The 9,474-nt window shown below is 40.8% G+C and overlaps 1 pseudogene across 1 annotated transcript; it reads left to right on the top strand.

The window, feature by feature from the left end:
- The first annotated feature begins 7,588 nt into the window (after positions 1–7,588).
- Positions 7,589–8,884, top strand: LOC112631647 (annotated as a pseudogene). Its single transcript, XR_003121170.1, has one exon. The product of XR_003121170.1 is annotated as an aldo-keto reductase family 1 member B10 pseudogene (transcript).
- The last annotated feature ends 590 nt before the right edge of the window (positions 8,885–9,474 follow it).

Raw genomic sequence — 9,474 nt, 5'->3', positions numbered from 1 at the left:
AATCGGGAATGCAATTCCATTAAAAATTGCCACACACAAAAAATAAAATACATAGGAATACAACTAAACAAGAAAGTGAAAGATCTCTACAAGGAGAACTACAAAACGCTGCTCAGAGAAATCAGAGATGACTCAAACAAACGGAAAAACATTTCATGCTCATGGATAGGAAGAAACAATGTTATTCAAATAGCTATACTGCCCAAAGCAATTCATAGATTCAATGCTATTCCTATTAAACTACCATTTTTCCAGTTCTTCACACAACTAGAAAAAACTATTTTAAAAGTCATGGAGCCTCAAAAAGAGCCTGAATAGCCAAGATAATCCTGAGCAAAAACAACAAAGCTGGAGGCATTACACTACCTGACTTCAAACTATGCTACAGGCTTACAGTAACCAAAACAGCATGGTACTGGAACAAAAACGGATACGCAGACCAATGGAAACAGAATAGAGAATGCAGAAATAAAGCCACACACCTATAACCACCTGATATTCAATGAAGAACCTGACAAAAGCAAGCAATGGGTAAAGGATTCCCTATTCAATAAATGGTGCTGGGGTAACTCGCTAGCCATAGGCAGAAGATTGAAACTGGACCACTTCCTTAGACCATTTACAAAGATTAACCCAAGATGAATTAAAGACTTAAATGTAAAACCCAAAACTATAAAAACCCTGGAAGACAACCTAGGCAATACCACTCTGGACATAGGAGTGGGCAAAGATTTCGTGATGAAGACACCAAAAGCAATTGCAACAAAAGCAAAACTTGAAAAATGGGATCCAATTAAACTAAGAGCTTCTGCACAGCAAATCAAACTATCAACAGAGTGAACAGACAACCTACAGAATGGGAGGAAATTTTTCCAAACTATGCAACTGAGAAAGGTCTAATAGATAGCACCTATAAGGAACTTAAATTTACAAGAAAAAAAAAACCATTAAAATGTGAGCAAAGGACATGAACACTTCAAAAGAAGACATACTTGTGGCCCACAATCATATGAAAAAGGCTCAGCATCACTGACAATTAGAGAGATTCAAATCAAAACCACAATGAGATACCATCCACAATACCATCCAGATACCAGTCAGAATGGCTATTATTAAAAAGTCAAAAAATAATGGGTGCTGGCAAGGTTGCGGAGAAAAAGGAACACTTATACACTCTTGCTGGGAGTGTAAATCAGTTCAACCATTGTGGAAGACAGTGTGGCAATTCCTCAAAGACTGAAAAACAGAAATACCATTTGACCCAGCAATCCCATTACTGAATATATACCCAAAGGAATATAAATCATTCTATTACAAAGACACATGCATGCATATGTTCATCGCAGCACTATTCACAAGAACAAAGACATGGAATCAGACTAAATGCCCAACAGTGGTAGAATACATAAAGAAAATGTGAAGGCCAGGCGTGGTGATTCACACCTGTAATCCTAGCACTTTGGGAGGGTGAGGTGGGTGGATCACGAGGTCATGAATTCGAGACCAGCCTGGCCAACATGTCAAAAATCCCATCTCTACTGAAAATACAAAAAAAAAAAAAATTAGCCAGGCATGGTGGTGGGCACCTGTAATCCCAGCTACTCATGAGGCTGAGGCAAGAGAATCCCTTTAACCCGGGAGTTGGAAGTTGCAGTGAGTCAAGATCATAACACTGCACTCCAGTCTGGGTGACAGAGTGGGACTCCATCTCAAAAAAAAAAGAAAGAAAGAAAAGAAAAAAGAAAATGTGATATATATACACCATGGAATACTATGCCACCAGAAAAAATGAATGAGATTATGTCCTTTGCAGGAACTTGGATGGAGCTAATTAACACGGGAACAGAAAACCGAATACTGCATGTTCGCACTTATAAGTGCGAGTTAAATGATGAGAACACACGGACACATAGAGGAAAACAACATACACCAGGGCCTACCAGGAAGTGGAGTTTGGGAGGAGGGAGAGGATCAGGAAAAACAGCGAGTATTAAGCTTAATACCTGGGTGATGAAATAATCTGTACAACAAACTCCCATGATACAAGTTTACCTATATAACAAATGTGCACATGTACCTCTGAACTTAAAATAAAAGTTAAATTTTTTTAAAGTGAGGAGATCCAAATAAAATCAGAAATGAAAAAAAGAGACATAACACCTGAGACCACAGAAATACAAAGAATAATTACAGACAATTATGAACAACTATATGCCAACAAATTGGAAAGCCTACAAGAAATGAATAAATTCCTGGGCAGACACAACCTACAAAGATTCAATCATGAAGAAATAGAAAAACCGCAGTAAAGCAATGAGTGATGACATCAAAGCTGTAGTAAGAAGCTTCCCATCAAAGAAAAGCCCAGGACCTGACAGCCTCACTGCTGTATTCTACCAACCATTTAAAGAACAATTACCAACTATACTCAAACTTAAAAAAAAAAAAAAAAAAGCTGGAAAGGAGGGCATACTTCCAAACTAATTCCATGAGGCCAGCATTACCCTGATACCAGAACCAGACAAGGACACACACAGAAAAGAAAACTACAGATCAATATCACTGATAAACCTAGATGTAAAAATCCTCAACAAAATATTAACAAATTTAACAACACATTAAAAAGATAATTCACCATGATCAAGTGGGATTTATCCCAGGGATGCAAGTATGGTTCAACAAATGCAATCAACATAATATACCACATTAACAGAATGAAGAGCAAAAACCATATGATAATCTCAATAGACATAGAAAAAAAAGCATTCAATAAAACTCAACATCCCTTTATAATAAAAACCCCCTCATGCAACTGGATCTAGAAGGAGCATATCTCAAAATAATGAAGGCCATGCTTGACAAACCCACAGCTAATACTCTACTGAACAGGAAAAATGTCTTGATCCTCTAAAGATGTGGAACAAGACAAGGATGCCCACTTTCACCACTCAACATAGTCCTGAAAGTCCTGGCTAGAGCAATTAGGCAAGACAAAGAAATAAAGGGCATCCAAACTGGGAAGGAAGAAGCCAATTATCCTTAAATACAGATGACATAATTTTATACTTTTAAAAAAACTAAAGACTCCATGAAGAAAACTGTTAAAACTGATAAATTCAGTAAAGCTACAGAGTACTGAATCAACATACAAAAACCAGTAACTTTATATATGTCAAAAGCAAAAATCTGAAAAAGAAATTAAGAAACCAATCCAATTTATAATATCTACAAAATTATATAAAATACCTAGAAATCAACTGAACCAAGGAAGTGAAAGAGTTATACAAAGAAAACCATAAGACACTGATGAAAGAAATTGAAGAGGACACAGACACAAAAAAAGATATTCCATGTTCATGGATTGGAAGAAATGATATCATTAAAATGGCAATACTGCACCAAGCAATTTACAGATTCAATGCAACTCCTATCAAAATACCAATGACACTCTTCACGGAAATAGAAAAAAACAATTCTAAAATTTACGTGGAAACACAAAAGCCCCCAAATAGCCAAAGACGTCCTCAGGAAAAAGAACAAAGCTGGAAGCATCCCACTTCCTGACTTCAAAATTTACTACAAAGCTATAGTAAGAAAATCAGCATGGTCCTAGCAAAAACAGGGACACAGATCAATGGAACAGAATAGAGAACCCACATATAAATGTATGCATTTACAGCCAGCTCATCTTCAACAAAGGTACTAAGAAGATACGGTGGGGAAAGGACAGTCTCTTCAATAAATGATGCTGGAAAAACGGGATAACTATATGCATAAGAATGAAACTGAGGGAGTGGGGTGGAGTTGAGATGGCTAACTAGAAAGAGCTGCAGTGGGAGGCTCCCACCAAGAAGAACCAAAACAGCATGCAAATCCTACATCATTAACCCAGGTATACAGGTTCTATCATCAGGACTGACTAGGTGGTTGGTGTGACCCATGGAGAGCAAAGAAAAGTAGAGTGGTGCCTCAGCCCACCTGGGAGCCACATGGGACAAAGGGAGCCCCCACCCCCAGCCAAGGGAGGCAGTGAGCAATCCTGCTACCCAGCCTGGGAAACCACGCTTCTTCATGGATCTGTGCAACGTGCAGATCAGGAGATCCCACTCGTGAGCCCAGGCCACCACCAGGGCCTTGGGTCCCAACCACAGAGCTGTGCAGATTCTCAACAGCCAATCAGCTGGAGTCTGCCTAAAACAACAGAGCTCCACAGGGAAGGAACGGGCAGCCATCATGCAGCTGCCTAAAATGACTAAACTCCAGGGGGGGAAGTGGCGGGGGCGGGGGCCGGAGGGAGAAGGGCTGCAGCTATCACTGCAGCTGCAGACCGCCATTTTTCCCCAGCTGGTGCTGGGGAAACTGGATGGCTTGGACCCAAGAGGTATTCCCCAGAGCGCAGCACACCGACTGTGGCAGACCATGGCCAGATTGCCTCTTTAGGCCAGACCCTGACACATCCCTCCTCACTGGGCAGTACCTCCCTGCAGGAACTTCAGCAACTCTACCCAGGGCCTTAGGGACAGAATGGTGATCTCCCTGGGCCTGAGCCCCTAGGGGATGGGGTGGCCATGGTCTCCATGGACCAGCAGACTTCATCTTTCCTCCTGCTAGCTCTGAGGAATCTGAGCAGACCAGACGAGGGGGTTTCCCCCCAGCACAGCACACCCCCTCCACCAAGGGGCAGCCAGCGTGCTTTATTAAGTGTGTCCTGGATCCCATGCCCCCCAACAGGAGTTGCCAGACAACTTATACGGAGCACTACTCTTGGCATCAGGTCAGTGCCCCTTGAGGACAGAGATCCCAGAGGAAGGAGCAGGCTCCCATCTTTGCTGTTCTCCAGCCTCCTTAGTTAACATCTCCAGGTGCGAGAGGGACCCAGGTGAATAGGGCCTGAAATGAAACTCCAGCAAACCACAGCAGCCCTACAGAAAAGGGGCCTGTTAAAAGAAAAACAAACAGAAAGCAACAACAGCGTCAACAAAAAAGTCTTCACAAAAACCTATCTAAAAGTCAGCAGCCTCAAAGATCGAAACTAGACAACTCATGAAGATGAGAAAGAATCAACAAGAAAATGCTGAAAACTTAAAAAGCCAGAGTGCCTCTTCTCCTCCAAATGATCACAACACCTCTCCAGCAAGGGCACAGAAATGGGCAGAGGCTAAGATGGATGAATTGACAGAAGTAGGCTTCAGAAGGTGAGTAATAACAAACTTCATTGAACCAAAGGAGCATGTTCTAACCTAATGCAAAGAAACCAAGAACCATGATAAAAGGTTACAGGAGCTGTTAACTAGAATAACCAGTTTAGATAGGAACAATATGACCTGATGGAGCTGAAAAACATAGCACAAGAACTTTGTGATAGAAGTATCAATAGCTGAATCAATGAAGCAGAAGAAAGAATATCAGAGCTTGAAGACTATCTTCCTGAAATAGAGCAGGAAGACAAGATTAGGGAAAAAAGAATGAAAAGGAACAAACAAAACCTCTGAGAACTATGGGACTACATAAAAAGATCAAACCTATGATTGATTGGAGTACCTGAAAGAGTCAGAAAGAATGGAACCAAGTTGGAAAACACACTTCAGGATATCATCCAGGAGAACTTCTCCAACCTAGCAAAACAGGCCAACATTCAAATTCAGGAAATACAGATAACCCCAGGAAGATACTCCATGAGAAGTTCACCCCAAGAAACATAACCATCAGATTCTCCAAGGTCAAAATGAAGAAAAAAAATGTTAAGGGCACCCAGAAGAAAAGGCCAGGTCACCTACAAAAGGAATCCCAACAGACTAACAGCAGACCTCTCAGCAGAAACCCTACAAGCCAGTAGACAGTGTGGGCCAATATTCAACATTCTTAAAGAAAAGAATTTCCAACCCAGAATTTCATATCCAGCCAAGCTAAGTTTCTAAGCAAAGGAGAAATAAAATATTTTTCAAACAAGCAAATGCTAAGGGAATTTGTCACTGCCAGGCCTACCTTGCAAGAGCTCCTGAAAAAAAAGTACTAAATATGGAAAGGAAAAACCAGTACCAACCACTGCAAAAACACACTGAAGTGCAAAAACCAATGACACTTTGAAGAAATTGCATTAAGTAGTCTGCAAAATAAGCAGCTAGCATCATGATGACAGGATCAAATTCACACATAACAAATTTAACCTTAAATGTAAATAGACTAAATGCCCCAATTAAAACACACGGACTGGCAAATTGAATAGAGTCAAGACGAATTGGTGTGCTGTCTTCAAGAGACCCATCTCACATGCAAAGACACACATAGGCTCAAAATAAAGGGATGGAGGAATATTTAACAAGCAAATGGAAAGTGAAACAAAAGCAAGGGTTGCAATCCTACTTTCCGACAAAACAGACTTTAAACCAACAAAGATCAAAAAAGACAAGGGCAGTACATAATGGTAAAGGGATTAATTCAATGAGAAGAACTAACAATTCTAAATATACATGCACCCAATAAAGAAACACCCAGATTCATAAAACAAGTTCCTAGAGACCTAAAAAGAGACTAAGACTATCACACAATAATAGTGGGAGACATTAACACCTCACTGTCAATATTACACAGATCATTGAGACAGAATATTAACAAGGATATTCAAAACTTGAACTCAGCTCTGGATCAAGTGGACCTGATGGATATCTACAGAACTCACCACCCAAAGAAAACAGAATATACATTCTTCTCAGTGCCACATGGCACATACTCTAAAATTGATTGCATAATTGGAAGTAAAACACTCCTCAGTGAATGCAAAAGAACTGAAATCATAACAGTCTCTCAGACCACAATGCAATCAACTTAGAATTCAAGATTAAGAAAGTGACTCAAAACCACACAACTACATGGAAATTGAACAACTTGCTCCTGAATGACTCCTAGGTAAATAATGAAATTAAGAGAGAAATCAAGGAGTTCTTTGAAACCAATGAGAAAAAAGAGACAAAGTACCAGAATTTCTGGGATGCAGCTAAAGCAGTGCTAAAAGGGAAATTTATAGCACTAAATGCCCACATCAGAAAGCAAGAAAGATCTCAATTTGACACCCTAACATCACTACTAAAAGATATAGAGAGGCAGGAGCAAACAAATCCAAAAGCTAGCAAAAGACAAGAAATAACTAAGATCAGAGTGGAACTGAAGGAGATAGAGACATGAAAAAACCCTTCAAAAAATATCAATGAATCCAGGAGCTGGTTTTTTGAAAAAATTAATAAAATACATATAGACCGTGAGCAACCCGCTTGGGTCCCCATCCACGCTGTGGAAGCTTTGTTCTTTGACTCTTCACAATAAATCTTGCTGCTGCTCTCTTTCAGCCCCCTGCCCCCCACCTCAATGTAACACTCACCACAAAGGTCCACGGCTTCATTCTTGAAATCAGCGAGACCATGAACCCACCTGAAGGAAGAAACTCCGGACACATCTTAAGGAACAAACTCTGAACACACCATGTTTAAGAGCTGTAACACTCACCGCCAAGGTCCACGGCTTCATTCTTGAAGTCAGCGAGACCAAGAACCTACCAGAAGCAACCAATTCTGGACACAGCAAGGCATGAGACCTCTACCTACTCACTCAGAATCATTTCTGCACCAACCATGGCCACCTTCGTAGAGCTCAGTACCAAAGCCGAGATGCCCATTGTGGGCCTGGGCACTTAGAAGTCTCCTCTCAGCAAAATGAAAGAAGTGGTGAAGGTGGCCATTGATGCAGGATATCGCCACATTGACTGTGCCTATGTCTAACAGAATGAACATGAGGTGGGGGAAGTCATCCAAGAGAAGGCTGTGAAGCGGGAAGACCTCTTCATCATCAACAAGTTGTGGTCCACTTTCTTTGAGAGACCCCTTGTGAGGAAGGCCTATGAGAAGACCCTCAAGGACCTGAAGCTTAGCTATCTGGATGTCTATCTTATTCACTAGCCACAGGGATTCAAGTCTGGGGATGACTTTTTCCCAAAAGATGACAAAGGTAATATGATCAGTGGAAAAGCAATGTTCTTGGATGCCTGGGAGGCCGTGGAGGAGCTGATGGACGAGGGGCTGGCAAAAGCCTTTGGGGTCTCCAATTTCAACCACTTCCAGATAGAAAGGCTCTTGAACAAACCTGGACTGAAATATAAACCAGTGACTAATAGGCTGAGTGTCACCCATACCTCATGGAGGAGAAACTGATCCAGTACTGCCACTCCAAGGGCATAACCATTATGGCCTACAGCCCCTTAGGCTCTCCAGACAGATCTTGGGCCAAGCTAGAGGACCCTTCCCTGCTGGAGAACCCCAAGATTAAGGAGATTGCTGCAAAGCACAAAAAAAACTGCAGCCTGGGTTCTGGTCTGTTTCCATATCCAGAGGAATGTGATTATGATCCCCAAGTCTGTGACACCAGCACGCATTGTTGAGAACATTCAGGTCTTTGACTTTAAATTGAATGATGAGGAGATGGCAACCATACTCAGCTTCAACAGAAACTGGAAGGCCTGTAACATGTTGCAATCCTCTCATTTGGAGGACTATCCCTTTGATGCAGAATACTGAGGTTGAATCTCCTGGTGAGATTACACAGGGGATTCTCTTTCTTCGCTGAAGTGTGACTATCTCCACTCAAGTCCTATTTTAGCCAAGCTTATCTGAGATCACAGGGAACTTCGTTCTATTGTAGGCCAGAATCAAGGCGCTGTTTTAGACATTTATTTCTGCATGTTCAACTAGGATCAGAATATCACAGAAAAGCACGACTTGAATAAGCAAATGACAATTTTTTCCACATATCTGATCTGAACAAATGTTTGTTAAGCACCAGAAACTCTGCCAACACTGAGGATGTAAAGATAAATAATAAAAAATAATGATGGTAAAAAAAATAGACCATTAGCTAGACTAATAAAGAGGAAAAGAGAGAAGAATCAAATAGACACAATAAAAAATGATAAAGGAGATACCACCAACCATCAGAAAATACTATAAACACCTCTATGCAAATAAAGTAGAAAATCTAGAAGAAACTGATAAATTCCTGGACACATACACCATCTCAAGACTAAACTAAGAAGAATTTGAATCCCTGAATAGACCAATAACAAGTTCTGAAACTGAGGCAGTAATAAATAGCTACCAACCAAAAAAAAAAAAAAAAAAAAATGCCCAGGACCAGACGGATTTATAGCCAAATTCTACCACAGGTACAAAGAGGAATGGGTACCATTCCTTCTGAAATTAATTCAAACAACTGAAAAGGAGGGACTTTTCTTTCACTCATTTTATGAGGCCAGCATCATCCTGATACCAAAACCTGGCACAGATATAACAGAAAAAGAAAACTTCAGGCCAATATCCCTGATGAACACTGACGCAAAAGTCCTCAGTAAAATACTGACAAACCAAATCCAGCAGCATCAAAAAGGTTATCCACCATGATCAAGTCAGCTTTATCCCTGGGATGCAAGCA

The sequence above is a fragment of the Theropithecus gelada genome, chromosome 9 (genome assembly GCF_003255815.1).
Source record: "Theropithecus gelada isolate Dixy chromosome 9, Tgel_1.0, whole genome shotgun sequence".
Classification (NCBI taxonomy): Eukaryota; Metazoa; Chordata; class Mammalia; order Primates; family Cercopithecidae; genus Theropithecus; species Theropithecus gelada.
The sequence above is the reverse complement of the archived record's forward strand: the minus strand, read 5'-3'. Positions and strand labels throughout refer to the sequence as shown.